Raw genomic sequence first — 16,548 nt, 5'->3', positions numbered from 1 at the left:
ATCGTGGCTGTGCATCCTTGGATGCTGCGCACCTTTATTTTTATAATAATTTATGCTTGGCGATGTAGAAAGCATCCACTGAGTTTTGGTGTCTTAATTTGGGGACAAAGGGAAGCAGTAAATTATCAAAAATTCACACAAAAATGTGGGATATATTCATTATTAATTAATCTCAACATAAGTTGGAATTCTTCAGACTGAAGGTCCAAAATGATAAAGCGGGAAATAGGGTTCCTAAATTTAGTAGATTTTTTAGAAAGAAAGATGTCCAAAAGATTCTAGAGCAACACTTCGAATAATAAAAAGTCTTCTTTCTTCTGTAAACCACTGATTTGACTTTCGATGTCTTTCTGAGCCTCACACACTCTTCAACAATTACTTTTCCAACTCTTCTATTGAAAAACTACATTTTGAAATGTCCAAAATGGTAAAGCAGGAAATGGGGTTCTTAAATTTAGTGGATTTTTTAGTAAGAAAGATGTCCAAAAGATTCTAGAGCAACGAATAATAAAAAGTCTTCCTTCTTCTGTAAACCACTGATTTGACTTTCGATGTCTTTCTGAGCCTCACACACTCTTCAACAATTACTTTTCCAACTCTTCTATTGAAAAACTACATTTTCAAATGTCCAAAATGGTAAAGCAGGAAATGGGGTTCCTAAATTTAGTGGATTTTTTAGTAAGAAAGATGTCCAAAAGATTCTAGAGCGACACTTCGAATAATAAAAAGTCTTCTTTCTTCTGTAATCCACTGATTTGACTTTCTTTGTCTTTCTGAGCTTCACACACTCTTCAACAATTACTTTTCCAGCCCTTCGACTCGTAATATTTCTAAAACAACCTCAAAAGAGGCAAAAATTTACTTAGATGAATCAAATTTATGCTTGTTCATAGTAAGGACCATTGAAACTAATTAAAGAACTAACAAAACCTCCTCATACAGACGAGTGCACAAACTAAACTAGGTTAAAACTGGACCAACATCACTGGCCAGACCTCAAAAGATAAAACGACCCATTTGGACTTAATTTAAATGGAAACACAGTCGCCGGAAACGGCGCTTATTAAACGACGTCAATATTTGGGTGCGTGGGCGTCGTCGCCGCATCCAGATGTTTTCCCTCTCGCGTGTGTGGTCCATTCTTCGACGTACGTGTCCTCACACAATCGCCATAAGTAATACGAAGGAGTTTGCCTAAGAAGGACCTGAATAATGCATCGAAAAAATCCAATATTGTGCATTTCCCTCACACAAACCGGCAATTCATCTTGTTCGTCCCGAAATAACAACATCGACGCCGAGATCGAACAATGCAAATGAGAGCGTCGAAGGTCGATGCATTAATTTATGTCGGAATAATATCGCCGCCGATAAGAAACATCGATCTATTTATAGAGCCGGTATTAATTACATTCATAGTTCCGCCATAACGCCGAAGAATGCGACTCGTAAATAAACCTTCATTGGCGAGATAACGAAAAACAGACGCGAAACGTACTCGTAGGATAAAAAACAACAGTGGGTCTTTTTGTCGTCGTTTCAATATGCAAGGAGTCGAGGAACAAAAAGCCTCTTTGGGATGCGCAAGCTGCTTAACGTTTTAAAATCTGTCAGTGGCACAAGTGTTGACGGTTACCAGACTGTAATGTGGAAGGTAAATATCAAGTGGAGCAGTTTCTGGTCGATTTCCTGCAAACACTGACGTCGTTTTAATTTTATTAATTATTGGAAACTCGATTGGAAACTCTCGACGGTTTCTCGCGCCGGAAATTAATTGGATTTTTGTGTTAATGTACAATTTGTTGACACTTAACTAAGCTCTTTGTTTTAGCAAAGTTTGATAAATTATTTACAATCACAACGAGTATTTATTTATCACGAATTACGTATAAATTGATACAAACACTCAAAAACATTTTAATGGTTTTCCTGTTTTGGCGCATCGATTTAGTCTAATCAAAGTTTCAATTAACAAAAATACGTATTTTAATTTCAATATCTTTGTGGAAAACAATATGATTAAAAATGTGACTCATTTCACTTATGTAAAACCGAAATTGTTTACTTCAGTTGAAAACATTTTTAAAGATGACGGTTTCGTTTTTAAATAAAATTTTAATTTCAAATTAAAGCCAATTTAATTTGCTTTTTAATTAATGTTAATTATAAGAATTATACTTGAAAATATTCAAATTGTCTCCAAATTTTAAATTTTAATATTTTCATTTTCTAATAATTATTTATATAAATATTATAATAATTTTAATTTTATTAATTTTTCTTTAAATTATTTGTATTTATTCTTTTTGTTTTGTAATATTTATTTTAAAAATTTTAATTTTATTAATTTAAATTTTCACACGTTTTTTTTAATATTTATTTTAATAATTTTTATTTTATTAATTTTTTTACACATTTTATTTTATTTTATTAATTTTTATATTATTATATTATATATATATATATATATATATATATATATATATATATATATATATATATATATGTTTTTATAATGTTTAAATATTTGTTTATATTAATTTTTATATTTTCACTTTAATAATTTAATCTGCTTAATAATTTAAGCAGATTAAATGTTTGACTTTTATCCTTTTTCAAAGATTTTAATATATATAATTGTCAACTTAATTGAAAGAAAAATTAAAATTAATCAACTGAAAAAATATACTTTTTAAATAAAAAAATAGCCTAAATTGTTAATAAATTAAATAAATTATGAACAAAAAACTAAAATAAACAGTATTTTTTGAAAATTGGCGCCCAACTTTTCTGTATTTTAGAAGAAAACTTTTAATTAATAAAATTAATGTTTTATAACAAAATCTTAAAAATTGGCGCCCAACTTTATTCATTTTGAACGAAAGAAATCTTTTATTTAATAAAATTAACATTATTTATCCAAATCTTGATTAAAAATTGGCGCCCAACTTTATGTGTTTTGGAAAAAAGAAACCTCATAGTGAATAAATTTAATATTTTATAAACAAATTTTGAAAATTGACGACCAACTTTATTCATTTGAAAGAAAGAAATCTTTTATTTAATAAAATTAATTAATTAAAAGAAAACTTACAGTGAATAAATTTAATATTTTATAACCTATTTTATTAATTTTATTATATTTATTATAATTATTTTATTTTATTAATTTTTATATTATTATATATATATATATATATATATATATATATATATATATATATATATATATATATGTTTTTATAATGTTTAAATATTTGTTTATATTAATTTTCACTTTAATATTTAAATATTAATTTAAGCAGATTAAATGTTTGATTTTTTCATGTCTCAAAGATTTTAATATATATAATTGTCAACTTAATTGAAAGAAAAATTAAAAATTAATCAACTGAAAAAATATACTTTTTAAATAAAAAATAGCCTAAATTGTTAATAAATTAAATAAATTATGAACAAAAAACTAAAATAAACTGTATTTTTTGAAAATTTTTTAAGCTGCAAGTAATTACAGTAAATTTGAATGAATTACATTTAACACCGACAGTCGATAGTTTTTTTCCCATCCGGCGTCCTTTGTAGTTCTTGAAATCCACCTCAACAAGCCTAATCCTTTCGCTTTGATCCTGAAAAAGGCACCGAGAGAGAGAGCAAATTGAATTTTGGCTCGGCCGACTTCAATTACAATATCCGGAGTCCCGAAGTCCCGGAGTTGGGAGTCCGTTCCGTCAACACCGGGGGGGCTTATGTAAATGGCGGGGACGCATCCCCATGTCTATTAAACAAATGCGTTTACCGAACGGCTGTGACCGTTTAACGTAATTAAACGTTATTTTCCTTCATTTCTTCTACTGCGAAGAGCATTAATATGGCGGCATCAGTTTACAAAGCTGCAGAGTCGGGAGACGTAGGAACTCGCCGGAAATGCTTAATATTGTCAAAGGTATTTTCGGTGGAGGAATGGAAAATAGTGATTTCGGGAAATGCGATCCGTTAGCAACGAGACGCCGTTTCAACTGTTTAATATTACAAAAGGAATTTTAGTTGTCTCTTACCTTTGCACAACAAGTCCAATATCAAACCGGCTTCGGGTCCTCCAAAGTCAAACGTCTAACGAGATGGTTTCAATTCGACTTATACGTTCAAAATAAACACCATCACACCACCAGAAAATCAGAGCATTCTTTCAGTTCATAATTTATTTTCGTTTATTATAATTACTTAAATTTCAGTATATAAAACTTTGTTCCTGAATATTAATTAATTTACATTCCAACCAACACATCTAAGAGCTTAAAATTAATAAGGTTTGAACTAATTTTTCAGGTTTTCTCAGGATTTCAGGATTTTTTCAGTGTTTTTTCAGAAATTTTTTTATTATTTATTTGATTTTTTATATTGATGACACGTAATTTGACTAATTTACGTGAAAAAAAAAATTAATCTTAGTTATTTTAGGTAAAATATTGTAGTTTAAATTGGTTCAGCTGTAAACTTGTCAAAGTAGCACAATGTAGCAATAGCGGGCATTAAAAAAATTCGGTCGATTTTCCGTAAATATTTTCGTACGTAAGTTAGTTACATTGTCCAAGGCAGTAAAAACCAGCTGCGAACAATCGCATTCGCCATAAACCAACTCCCACCGTTTCACCGCGGGACTTTGCTTTATTTCCATTCCACTTGCCAGACAAAATCTCTCTCCGGCCGTACAATGTTATCGCATCGACTTCCAAATTTTTTCGTTTGTTTATCGAAGTCTGAACAGGTGTCGGCCACCCCCGAAGTAATTTGCGCATAAAAACTTATAATTTATATTGTTGGGACGAGGCGCCAAGTCGAAAATAGCCTGGTAAAAATGCGGCCGTTTATTTACTTATTTTGTGGCCGAAAACAAAAGTTGCAGACGTCTAAAAATAGCGGAACACCGTCCGAATGTCAAGAAAATTAAAATGATGTAATTGACTAGACGCGGACGAAAGCGAACGTTGCCAAATTTAAAACCAAGGTCGGGCCACTTTTTTCATTATCAACATGCGCGAATTACATTATTTGCGTTCGCATCCTCGGTGAAAGATTGTGGTACGTAATGAGTAATGGGAACGTAACGTTCGATACGCATTTGTACAAAAGCGGAGCATTATTACATCCGGCTAGGGCGGACGCGACGTTTTTACGAATTCCTGCCGCAACATGCAACTCATTCCTGACAGTCGCTCTTTGACCGTGTGACTGTTTTCTGGTTATTCCTCCGCCTCGTGGCGTATTTTTTGATCAAATCTTAAAAATTGGCGCCCAACTTTTTTGTATTTTAGGAGGAAACTTTTAATTAATAAAATTAATGTTTTATAACCAAATCTTAAAAATTGGCGCCCAACTTTATTCATATTGAACGAAAGAAATCTTTTATTTAATAAACTTAACATTTTTTATCCAAATCTTGATTAAAAATTGGCGCCCAACTTTGTGTTTCGGAAGAAAGAAAACATAGTGAGTAAATTTAATATTTTATAAACAAATCTTGAAAATTGACGGCCAACTTTATTCATTTTGAAAGAAAGAAATGTTTTAATTAGTAAAATTAATATTCTTTATCCAAATCCTGGTTAAAAATTGGCGCCCAACTTTATGTATTTTGGAATAAAAAAAACTGTTACTTAATAAATTTAATATTTTATAATCAAATCATGAAAATTGACGCCCAACTTTATTCATTTTGAACGAAAGAAATCTTTTATTTAATCAAATTAACATTTTTTATCCAAATTTTGATTAAAAATTGGCGCCCAACTTTATGTGTTTTCGAAGAAAGAAAACTTATAGTGAGTAAATTTAATATTTTATAAACAAATCTTGAAAATTGACGGCCAACTTTATTCATTTTGAAAGAAAGAAATGTTTTAATTAATAAAATTAATATTCTTTATCCAAATCCTGGTTAAAAATTGGCGCCCAACTTTATGTATTTTCGAAGAAAGAAAACTTTTACTTCATAAATTTAATATTTTATAACCAAATCTTGAAAATTGGCGCCCAACTTTAGGTATTTTTGAAGGAAAAAAAACTTTTAATAAATAAAATTAATATTTTATAAACAAAACTTGAAAATTGGCGCCCAACTTTATTTGGAAGAAACAAAGAAATTTAATTTTCTTATAACAAAAAGTCTTCAAAATTGGCGCCCAACTTTATTAATTTTATTATTTTTATGTCAAAAAGTAGAAAATGAATAATTCCAAACAACAAATATTTCTATTTTTTCAGCAATCATACATTTTTTATCGCTATGACACATTCTGTATTGTAGCTGAAATGTTTTGACGTCGATTTCTGGGAGCAATAAAACCGATAACAATCGAAACACGGATAAAATCGATCGATCGACCGACGCTCGACAACAGGATATGCGACATCACTCATTAAACAGCATTGAAGTGCGCTGCTTATAGGAAAAAGAATCCAAGAAATTGATTTCTACATGTTGTGCCGTGTGCGGGACGCGCATCGAATAAAAAACGCACCGAATTTCCTGTTCGGTGCGCGACGCTGACTGCTGATTTACAAACGCCACTTTTTCTCTCTCTATCCCCGACCTCATAATATATGCATTGAACGTATTAATACGTTATTTGCATACGAAAGCGATTCCTAAGTTTATTTACCTTTTCCACTGGCGCGATGGAAATCCTCCAGTGGCCATATGTTAACTAATGCTTGTTTGCTTTTGGGCACTTTATTATTTTTGTTTGGCCTCGTCTGCGTAAATTGCGAAAAACACCCGAACGGATTATCTCCAGGCGTTGGGTAATTTTCAGCTGAAAAACTCCGATCGTACGACGTGGGGAACCATTCCAGCTTTGGGACCGCCAAAGAGGTTAAAGAACGATTGTCTGGAATGAGTTTCATCCCATTTTTACTCCCTTCAGAATGTATAAAATGAGAAAATATTGAAATATTTATTTAGAAAACTTATTTTGACAATAAAAATTAATATGGAAGCCAAAATAATATTCTATTGGCGTCGAACAGAAAAGAATATATAAAGGAATGAATATTTGTGGTTGATGTTGTGGATGTGGTGGTTTTGACGTGAGTTTTCATTAAAGCAAACCACCCCTGCTGCTTAGCATGACAAATAAACTGAACATTATCATTTTTCCGTGGCGAAAAAATGTTTTCGAAGCGTCTGTTCCCTCCATCCCATATATTCAGTGTATCATGCCTCCATCCGACTCGAAATTAGCGTTCATCGGTCCCAATTCGTATGTTAATTTAATAAATGCGGAGCCCCCGGAATAACGTTCGGGTCCTTTTCGTTGAATTATTTTTCGGGAATAAATTCGATTCAGATGTGTTTTCGCGTGGGGGGAAGAAGTTTCGTTGCCAGCGGCGCTTTGTTGGTTGCCAGTCGAGTTTTCTGTCGAGTTGGTGTGGATAACTGATAAGATTCGTAAAGCAGGTGATGGCTTTTAATTGAAGAAGTTCGATGGGGTTTTGGAAGTAACTCGAGTGGCCTGACGAGTTTTGGGTTAAATCATAATATTACATTCAAATTTATATAGATTTGCTACTGACACATTTTCAACATGAACAAAAAAATCCCAATTTTTTAAATATTTACAATATATAAAATAAAAATAATTTATAACAAAAGTAACAAATGAATAATACCTTTTCTGAGAAATAAAGTTGGCGTCCATTATTTTGAAAGAAACCTTTTTATTAATAAAATTAATATTTTTTATCCAAATCTTGGTTAAAAATTGGCGCCCAACTTTATGTATTTTGTAAGAAAGAAAACTTTTAGTTAATAAATTTAATATTTTATAAACAAATTTTGAAAATTGACAGCCAATTTTATTTATTTCAAAGAAAGAAACCTTTTAATTAATAAAATTAATATTTTTTTATCCAAACCTTGGTTAAAAATTGGCGCCCAACTTTATGTATTTTGTAAGAAAGAAAACTTTTAGTTAATAAATTTAATATTTTATAAACAAATTTTGAAAATTGACAGCCAATTTTATTTATTTCAAAGAAAGAAACCTTTTAATTAATAAAATTAATATTTTTTTATCCAAACCTTGGTTAAAAATTGGCGCCCAACTTTATGTATTTTGGAAGAAAGAAAACTTTTAGTTAATAAATTTAATATTTTATAAACAAATTTTGAAAATTGACGCCCAACTTTATTCATTTTAAAAGAAAAACAAATTTCAATTAATAAAATTAATATTTTTATCCAAATCTTGATTAAAAAAAGTTGGGCGCCACTTTATGTATTTTGAGAGAATTAAAACTTATAATTAATAAAATTATTTTTATTTTTTTATAACCCATCTAAATTTTATTAATTACAATTTTGTTATTAAAACCGATGAGCTGATTTGTATAAAAATATCGGCGATAAAAATTTGGCAAAAAATAGAAAATGAATAATTCCAACTATTTTAAAAATTCGTTTATAAACAAAGCTGAATTTGATTGATTGGGGTTCCGAAAATAGCGCGACCCAAAAAAATGTATCCGCAATTAAAGCTGAGTAAAATAAATTGCGGGGTTCAGAGAGCCGGTCAGAATTTAAACAACGTTATCGGCCACGTTTTGTTTGTTTTGTCTTTGCTCCTAATAACAGACCTTTCCTAATTTGCCACACATTAAGAGATTAGGGACAGTTTTCTAATAATAAACATTACACAATAATCTTAAATTCGATAAACGTTATCGGGTGACTGTTTATAAACGAAAACGAGCCAGCCCAGCTGTTTCGTCGTTCCGTTATCGCCAACGATTTGCTGCGTTTCACTAAAACAATTGTACAGACTTTAATTCCACAAGCGCATTGTTCTTTTGTTTCAGACGCTCACAATGGTTACGTTCGTTTCGTTATTTGAGGCCAATTGATAACATTTTTGTCAAACAACTCATAGTTTTATTAAATCTGAGCGTGCCGGAGAAATGGACATTCTACTGCACTACGGTGTTCTCAATTGGTTTATCGTTTCTTCCAGAGGGTGGAGGTCATCACCGTGGGCACCTTCATCAGAGCGTCCACCAGGTCCTGGGGGAGTACCTAAGTTTTGTTGATGAGCGGTGGACACCTTCTCCGAAAGGTCCCCCAGGTCCCGGTGGAGCATTATCTTCGAGGACTCGGTGAACAATCAACATTTGTCTACTCTGCAAATACTCGTAACAACCAATTTGGGAGTCCCCGTCCATTGAGGGCACAAAGGGCCTATTTAGAAAAAGATTTTATCGCAATTTGCTTTCGGGGACGTGAGGGGAGCGGACCGTTCTAAACACTTAAGCTTTTAGCGCTCGAGAGTTTTAGCTGGTGTGTCAATAAAGCGTCTTATCACCCTTTTTGATGTATTAGATTACAAAAGATAATAGGGGGACGCTGACACACATTCGATCGATCGATTTTAGCGTCGCGCCAGCTTCATTTGATGCGACAGCGAAAGCTTCAGCGATGCAACATAATTTCGGCCCTTCCCTTAATAGCCGTTGATTGCGTTTTTATGGGTTTTCAACGGGGTGGAACAAATTTAGTTAATATGCCGTTCGAACAATGAATGGGTGATGCTTTCATCGCTTTTTTCAACAAAATTGTTAAATTTAAACATTTTCGTTTCAGTTTAAAGCAGAAACTTCAACTTAAAGTTGCCTTTGAAGCATCCAACGTTAAAACTTTTGCACAAACGTAACTGCTCAGATATTCAATGAATACAAAACAAAGTTTGATAATGGGAAACTTTATTATGTTACACAAATACCAGCAATTAATTTGTAAAAAGAAATGAACGGAGTACATCGAACTTTTCTTGGCAAAACCAGAGTCGCACACAAAGCGTGGAGCGGCGCAGAGCCCAGAGCGCCCCTAATAAGCACAAAGCCACGATTAATGGAAATTAATTGTGCCGGAGGGGCAGCGCGTGCACGTGCACCACACACCCCGTACAAGTCCCTTTGATCAGTTCGGTACGCCACTGTACCGCTCGGGGTGGAACGAACCCGCCGCTCTTTTGCGCGAGGACTGCCGGTTTGTGTCCCACGGTGGGGGTGGAGTGCTGGAATGGAGGAAGGAGTTCGATTACGAAAATGTTACCCTCTTTGATTACCGTAAGGGTTGTTGCGTTTCAGCTTTTTATGGTGTTGTTGGGGATTCGTTTATTATATAAGATATCAAAAGTAGGAATAAAATAGGACTAGAAGTAGGAATAGGAATAGGAAAAGGAATAGGAATAGGAATAGAAGTAATAATATGTAATCAAAAACAAACCAAATAAAATATATTTAGTTAGGAAAATAACTGTTCAGTAAATTATATCGTAAGTGATATTGAATAATTAATTAACACTGAATAACACAAAATTAATTAATTTTATCATCAAATTTTTTACAGTATATATGTTGGATGGTAACAAATATCTTTATAAAATTTTGGCTCGAAATTTATTTAATAAATAATTCATTTAAGTATCTATGATTTATTTATATATGCGCAATATTGGCTCATGTTTTTGGCAGTAAACGTTTATAACTTTTTTAATGATAAGATTTATTTTTAACTTATTACACAATATTAAAAAATTCAAGAGCAACTTATATATATTTTTAAATTTTATATATTAATTTTTCGAAACATTTTCTATTTTCTTATTTTATAAAATAAAATCTTAATTTATTTTGAACAATTTAACAAATTAATGTCAAACATCTCATGGTTTGCAAATGCTGGTTTCGTCTCTTTCAGAAGGTGGAGGTCATTACTGTGGGCACCTTCTTCAGAGGGTCCACCAGGACCTGGGGGAGTACTTAAGTTTTATTGATGACTAGTGGACACCTTCTCCGAAGGGTCCCCCAGGTCCCGGTGGAGCACCATCCCCAAGGACTCAGTGGATAATCAAGATTTAAAACCGTTTAAGTATTTGTTCAAATAGTTGTATAATACATTTAAAATATTTCTTTTTAATTTTTATTGGATATTTCAATAAATCCCGAATAATAAACATAGAAAAATTATTGTGCAAAACGTTGCCTCACATTTTTGGCAGTAAACGTCTATAAGTTATTCGTTGATAAGACAAGTTTATTTATAACTTGTTATACAACATTCAAAAATTCAAGGGCAATTTTGTATAGTAAATAGTCGTTTTAAAAAAAGCACAAACATTTTTAAACTGAAAGCACAGATACAGTCCGGGATTAAACCACTCAAAAGTAACATTTTGAAAAAATCGATGTGCCTCGTTCACACTGACGCGCATAAAAATTCCCCGAAACGATATTACGGACGAATTCGTCGGCGAAAAATTTAATATCTGTATATATTTAGCCGTCGTCGTTCGTCTCGGAACGTCCCTCTTGTTCCTTTTATAACATTTCTTAATTTACATTATATTGAATGGTGCATGTTTCGAGTCAACTTAAACTGATACACGGGCCGAGATCAAAGACGGGGGAGAGACGGAACGCGGGTGGGTGGAGGATGCGAGGATACGTCCCGGGGGACCCGACACTGCCGACAGCCGGAGAGGAAGAGGCCCAGTGGCGCGCGGGCTTTTTTTTCAGCGGCGCTTCAAATTACGTTTCTTGTTTACTCGACTCGTAAATAGCTTGGAAATTGAATATTAAAATGAATTAGAAATTATGGAAATTATGAATAATGAAAAACTCCGGGACGGATTTTCAGGGTTCTCCGAATTAGCAATTTTTTCAGGCATTTAATTAGTTATTTAATATCTTAATTTCACATTTTTTTGATGAAAAGCTTTATAATAATTATAATAAACTTGAACATTCTAAATATATAAAATAAAGGATTTTTTAAATTGATTTGAATGTTAATTAGTGTCTTAAATTTATGACTTATAAAAAATATTTGATTGAATTGAAGTTTTTTTGTCTATTTCTTACAAAAATTCTCTTAAATTTTAATTATTTTATTAACTTTGATATTTATAAAAAAACTTCTGATTAAAATTATTTTTTTACAGGCTTAGAAACAAAATTTATAATATTTTTTAATAAAAATCTATTAGAATATGAATTAATGTACTAAATACCTTAAAAAATCCTCTTGAATATTAATTTGTTTATTAAATTTGATATTTATAAAAAAATTCTAATTGAAATTAACTTTTTTGCAGTCTTAAAAACAAATGTTTTAATATTTTATTTAATAATAATTAATTTAAATCACCTAATTTAACATTTTTAAAGAAATATGTGCTTATCAAAGCTTCAACAATTCATGGTAAATTGCTTACAACGTCAAAAATAGATAATTATACAGAAACTAATTAAAACAAAGTGTGTAAAAGTGTAAAACAAGCAAATAATTATATAAAACCAAATAAAGTAAACATAAGAGATTAAAAGTTGTCACCAAAAAAGTATTTGAAACAAGCAAACCTTTTGCTTCAGAATTTTTAAATAAATGTAAGTACGTAACAAACATTTATTGTGATTTACATGGCAATGATAAAATTGTTGTATGTAACAATAGAAGATAGAAGTGTGCATATTTACTACTAAGGATAACAGAAATATCTTTGTCCCCAAACATTTCATATGTTTGCCAATATTTATTTGCATTATGAACATATTAAATAAAAATTTAATCATAAAGTATGTGACATAACAGGGGAATTCATTATTCGGATACCGATAAAACCTATACTAATCAATTTCGGTACCGATAAGAGGTGTAACATAATTTATAATCATGTGAAAGGACGTGTGATGTGTTATCTACTTCCATTTATTAATTTTCGAAAATCCCGCATTGTTCCAACGCATATTGTCCACCAAAATCACTAATCAGGAATCCGAGTGAAAGTAAACAAAAATAAAAACGTTCGGAGACGGTCGAAAAACCAACTAAAAATACACGTCCTCCTATTTTCGGCCCCGTCCGCAGTCTGCAAAAGTTCAGAACACACGCACCGTCCAACCGTTCGATTGGCAAAACGGACACGAACCCGAAACAAATATGGGATTGCGTCACCGATTATTGTCTACCCAAAAACGACGGACGGAATGGTTCCGAAACAATAACAAAGTGCGCACCCCGAAACACACTTCGGTACGGTTGAACCCCCGTGCCTTGCAGGGGTCCATTATATCCCCATTCTTGGGCGAATTCCGATCGGCATCTGTCGCAACCCCTAAATTTTAGCTTCGGCATTGTCGTACACGCGTCGAGGCGAGAACGCCCGGGGCACAGGTGAGGTCAGGTCGCAACAAAAGGTTTTTTACTCTTTAAACCGGATCCGTTGTTTCACAGGTAACGCACAGGTTTATTTCGTCTGATGCGTCGAGAGTCAATTGTGGGGCCGGAGATTGTTTAATTGCGGTCATTACGGTGGGGAATTAAGTTTCCATTACTTGGTATTAAGACGGAAATGTTTGGGGAGAACTAAGGATAAGTTATCGGTACGAGACAATCGTTTTTACATTTCTACGTTTACCCATTTCGAATGATAAGAATTACTTTTATGGCATTCATTCCTGACATACTTATTGTCTAGTACTCAAGGTCTATTCCATTTCAAATCGACCTGTCCATTCTGGTCATGATTTTATGTTTGATAGGACGGAAATATGTTTCTCCAGAAGCATTTTTATTATCCAGGTGTTTATTTTTAATACACAACTTCACTTTTAGAAACATGAGGAATATACCACCAAATTGTTTATAATTATTAAAGATTAGAGTTCTATGTTGTATGTCAAAAACAATAAGAGATTTTGATTGTTAAAACTATAACTAATTAACTAATAATATTCTAAGTAAAACGAAAAATTAATTCTGACAGAATCAATAAGAAATTTCGTCAATTCTTAAAACTATAAATAACAGTCTAAGCAAATCGAAAAATTAGGTCTGGATATGAAAGATTAAAGTTCTATGATGTATATTTTGTATTTTTTTAAAGACTGTCTCAAAATTCTAAGCCGGAAACACAAAGAGATTTCCTCAATTGTTAAAATTATAAATAATATTCTAAACAAATCGAAAAATTAATTCTGAACATCAAAGATTAGAGTTCTGTGATGTATGTTTTGTATTTTTTAAAGAGTCTGTCAAAATTCTAAGTAAGAATCAATAAGAAATTTTGTCAATTCTTAAAACTACAAATACATTCTAAGTAAATCGAAAAATTAGGTCTGAATATGAAAGATTAGAGTTCTGTGATGTATATTTTGTGTTTTTTTAAATACTGTCTCAAAATTCTAAGCCAGAAACTCAAAGAGATTTCATCAATTGTTAAAATTATAAATAATGTTCCAAATAAATCAAAAAATTAATTCTGAACATCAAAGATTAGAGTTCTGTGATGTATGTTCTGTGTTTTTTAAAGAGTCTGTCAAAATTCTAAGTCAGAATCATAAGAAATTTCGTCAATTCTTAAAACTACAAATAAATTCTAAGTAAATCAAAAAATTAGGTCTGGATATGAAAGATTAGAGTTCTATGATGTATATTTTGTGTTTTTTTAAATAATGTCTCAAAATTCTAAGCCAGAAACTCAAAGAGATTTCATCAATTGTTAAAATTATAAATAATATTCTAAATAAATCAAAAAATTAATTCTGAACATCAAAGATTAGAGTTCTGTGACGTATGTTTTGTAATTTTTAAAGAGTCTATCAAAATTCTAAGTCAGAATCATAAGAAATTTCGTCAATTCTTAAAACTACAAATAACATTCTAAGTAAATCGAAAAATTAAGTCTGGATATGAAAGATTAGAGTTCTATGATATATAATTTGTGTTTTTTTAAATAATATCTCAAAATTCTAAGCCAGAAACTCAAAGAGATTTCATCAATTGTTAAAATTGATCTTAATCTTTAATCTTTGATGTTCAGAATTAATTTTTTGATTTATTTGGAACATTATTTATGAGTTCTGTGATGTATGTTTTGTGTTTTTTAGAGAGTAGTTATTCTATGTTAAAATTGGATAAAGATCTGAAGAAGCATCAACAAAAGTCGAAGCAGAACGACCAATTCCACAAATGCTAATTAACAATCCAACGAATAACATTAATTAATTTAAAATCCGCGAATGAAACGCTTATCCCAACAGACAATTACTTTCGGAACAACATTTCGTCGATGTTTCCCCCAATTCGATTCAACATTAGTTAATTGAAAAAAAAACGGATCAAAGCGAATGTGCTCAGCGGTAATTGCTACTTCGGTTGCTCATTTTACTCGGACCGCAATTTTTGAATGATCCGTCTGCGAGATTGCATTTTTTATGTTTGTTCACGTCATCAAATATTTCGTCGATGTTTTCGCTACTTTGCTGCTTTGCATATTTTCGCACTCACCAACTAATTTCTGCGTTAAACGAGGCAAATTAACTAATTATTTTATGTAATTTTAAGTGTCCAATTCATCGTGCAACTGAGACGAGACAAAGAACAATAAAATAGCCCCCAAAACGCAATAAAAAAATATCTTTTGAAGCGTCCACAATTTTTCATCCGTCCGAAGATTGCGTCCGTCCATTTGTCCAAACGCAGCCCGATGATAAATAATAAAAACGGATGTTATTTATTTAACGTTTGTTTTAAATGGCCGTCATTTTTCAAACGTTTGTTTTTCCGCATCTGACAATCCAATTAAACGTCAAAAAAAAGCCAAACGAAACAACACACACACCGTTGTAAGTGTAACGGAACGAAAAACGCAGAGATAAAACCTATTATTAATGTTGATTATTAATTATCAGCGTTTTTTTTTCAGTAAAAATTAAAAATCCACATCCGCAAGGCACGAAATTAACGAGCCGTTTGTCGATGCGCTGGAATCTGCGCCCGGGAAAAATAAAACAGTCGGAATCGGCATCGGGGAGATCGATGTTATGTGGATACAATTAAAATTTCTAATTTAATTTACCTCTTATCTGTGTTGAATGTAAATTTCATGAAACGGTCCGTTGTTTATGGCGTTTTTTACGTTTACATGACGCTAATCATATTTACAGAAACGTAATTTACACTTTTGATAGTTTATTTAGCCTGAACACATCTTTAATGGTTCATTCGACTCAAGGACTAATTAAAATTTTGTTAAAATTGGATTACATTAACGAAAGTTGTTAGTAAAGCGTCTGGATTCATATAAACCATAAACTAAATGAAAGTTGGGGCAACCACTGAGTAAAGGCAGCAGGAATAAATCCAAAGAAACTGTTAAAAGTCAAATTGGGCAAATATTAACTAAACATAAATAAAATAAATCGATAGAAACCATCAAAGGTTTGTTAAATTTGATAATTACCAAAATAAACAACAAAATTTAAAATAATTGCCAACTAAAAACAGTTAAAACAAGTAAAAACTGTTAAAAGATTGTTAAATTTTGATAATCACCAAAATAAACGATGAAATTTAAAACAATTGTCAACTAAAAACAGTCAAATAAGTAAAAACTGTTAAAAGTTTATTAAATTTTGGTAATCACCAAAATAAACATCGAAACTTAAAATAATTGTCAACTAAAAACAGTTAAAGTAAATAAAAGCTATTAA

At 31.5% G+C, this 16,548-nt stretch overlaps 2 protein-coding genes across 2 annotated transcripts in view; both read right to left on the bottom strand.

Annotated features, from left to right (window-relative positions):
* The window catches only part of LOC109596448 (Krueppel-like factor 7), a 195,642-nt gene that overhangs the window by 171,081 nt on the left and 8,013 nt on the right, over positions 1–16,548 (bottom strand). The window lies entirely within an intron of this gene.
* Positions 16,280–16,548, bottom strand: part of LOC109596445 (TGF-beta receptor type-1) — a 28,290-nt gene continuing 28,021 nt past the window's right edge. The window contains exon 11 of the transcript XR_007547219.1: positions 16,280–16,290. The gene's annotated coding sequence lies outside the window, so the exon portion shown is untranslated. The remainder of the gene's footprint in view (positions 16,291–16,548) is intronic.

Source organism: Aethina tumida, chromosome 2 (genome assembly GCF_024364675.1).
Source record: "Aethina tumida isolate Nest 87 chromosome 2, icAetTumi1.1, whole genome shotgun sequence".
NCBI lineage: Eukaryota > Metazoa > Arthropoda > Insecta > Coleoptera > Nitidulidae > Aethina > Aethina tumida.
This window is presented reverse-complemented; position numbering and strand designations above follow the sequence as displayed.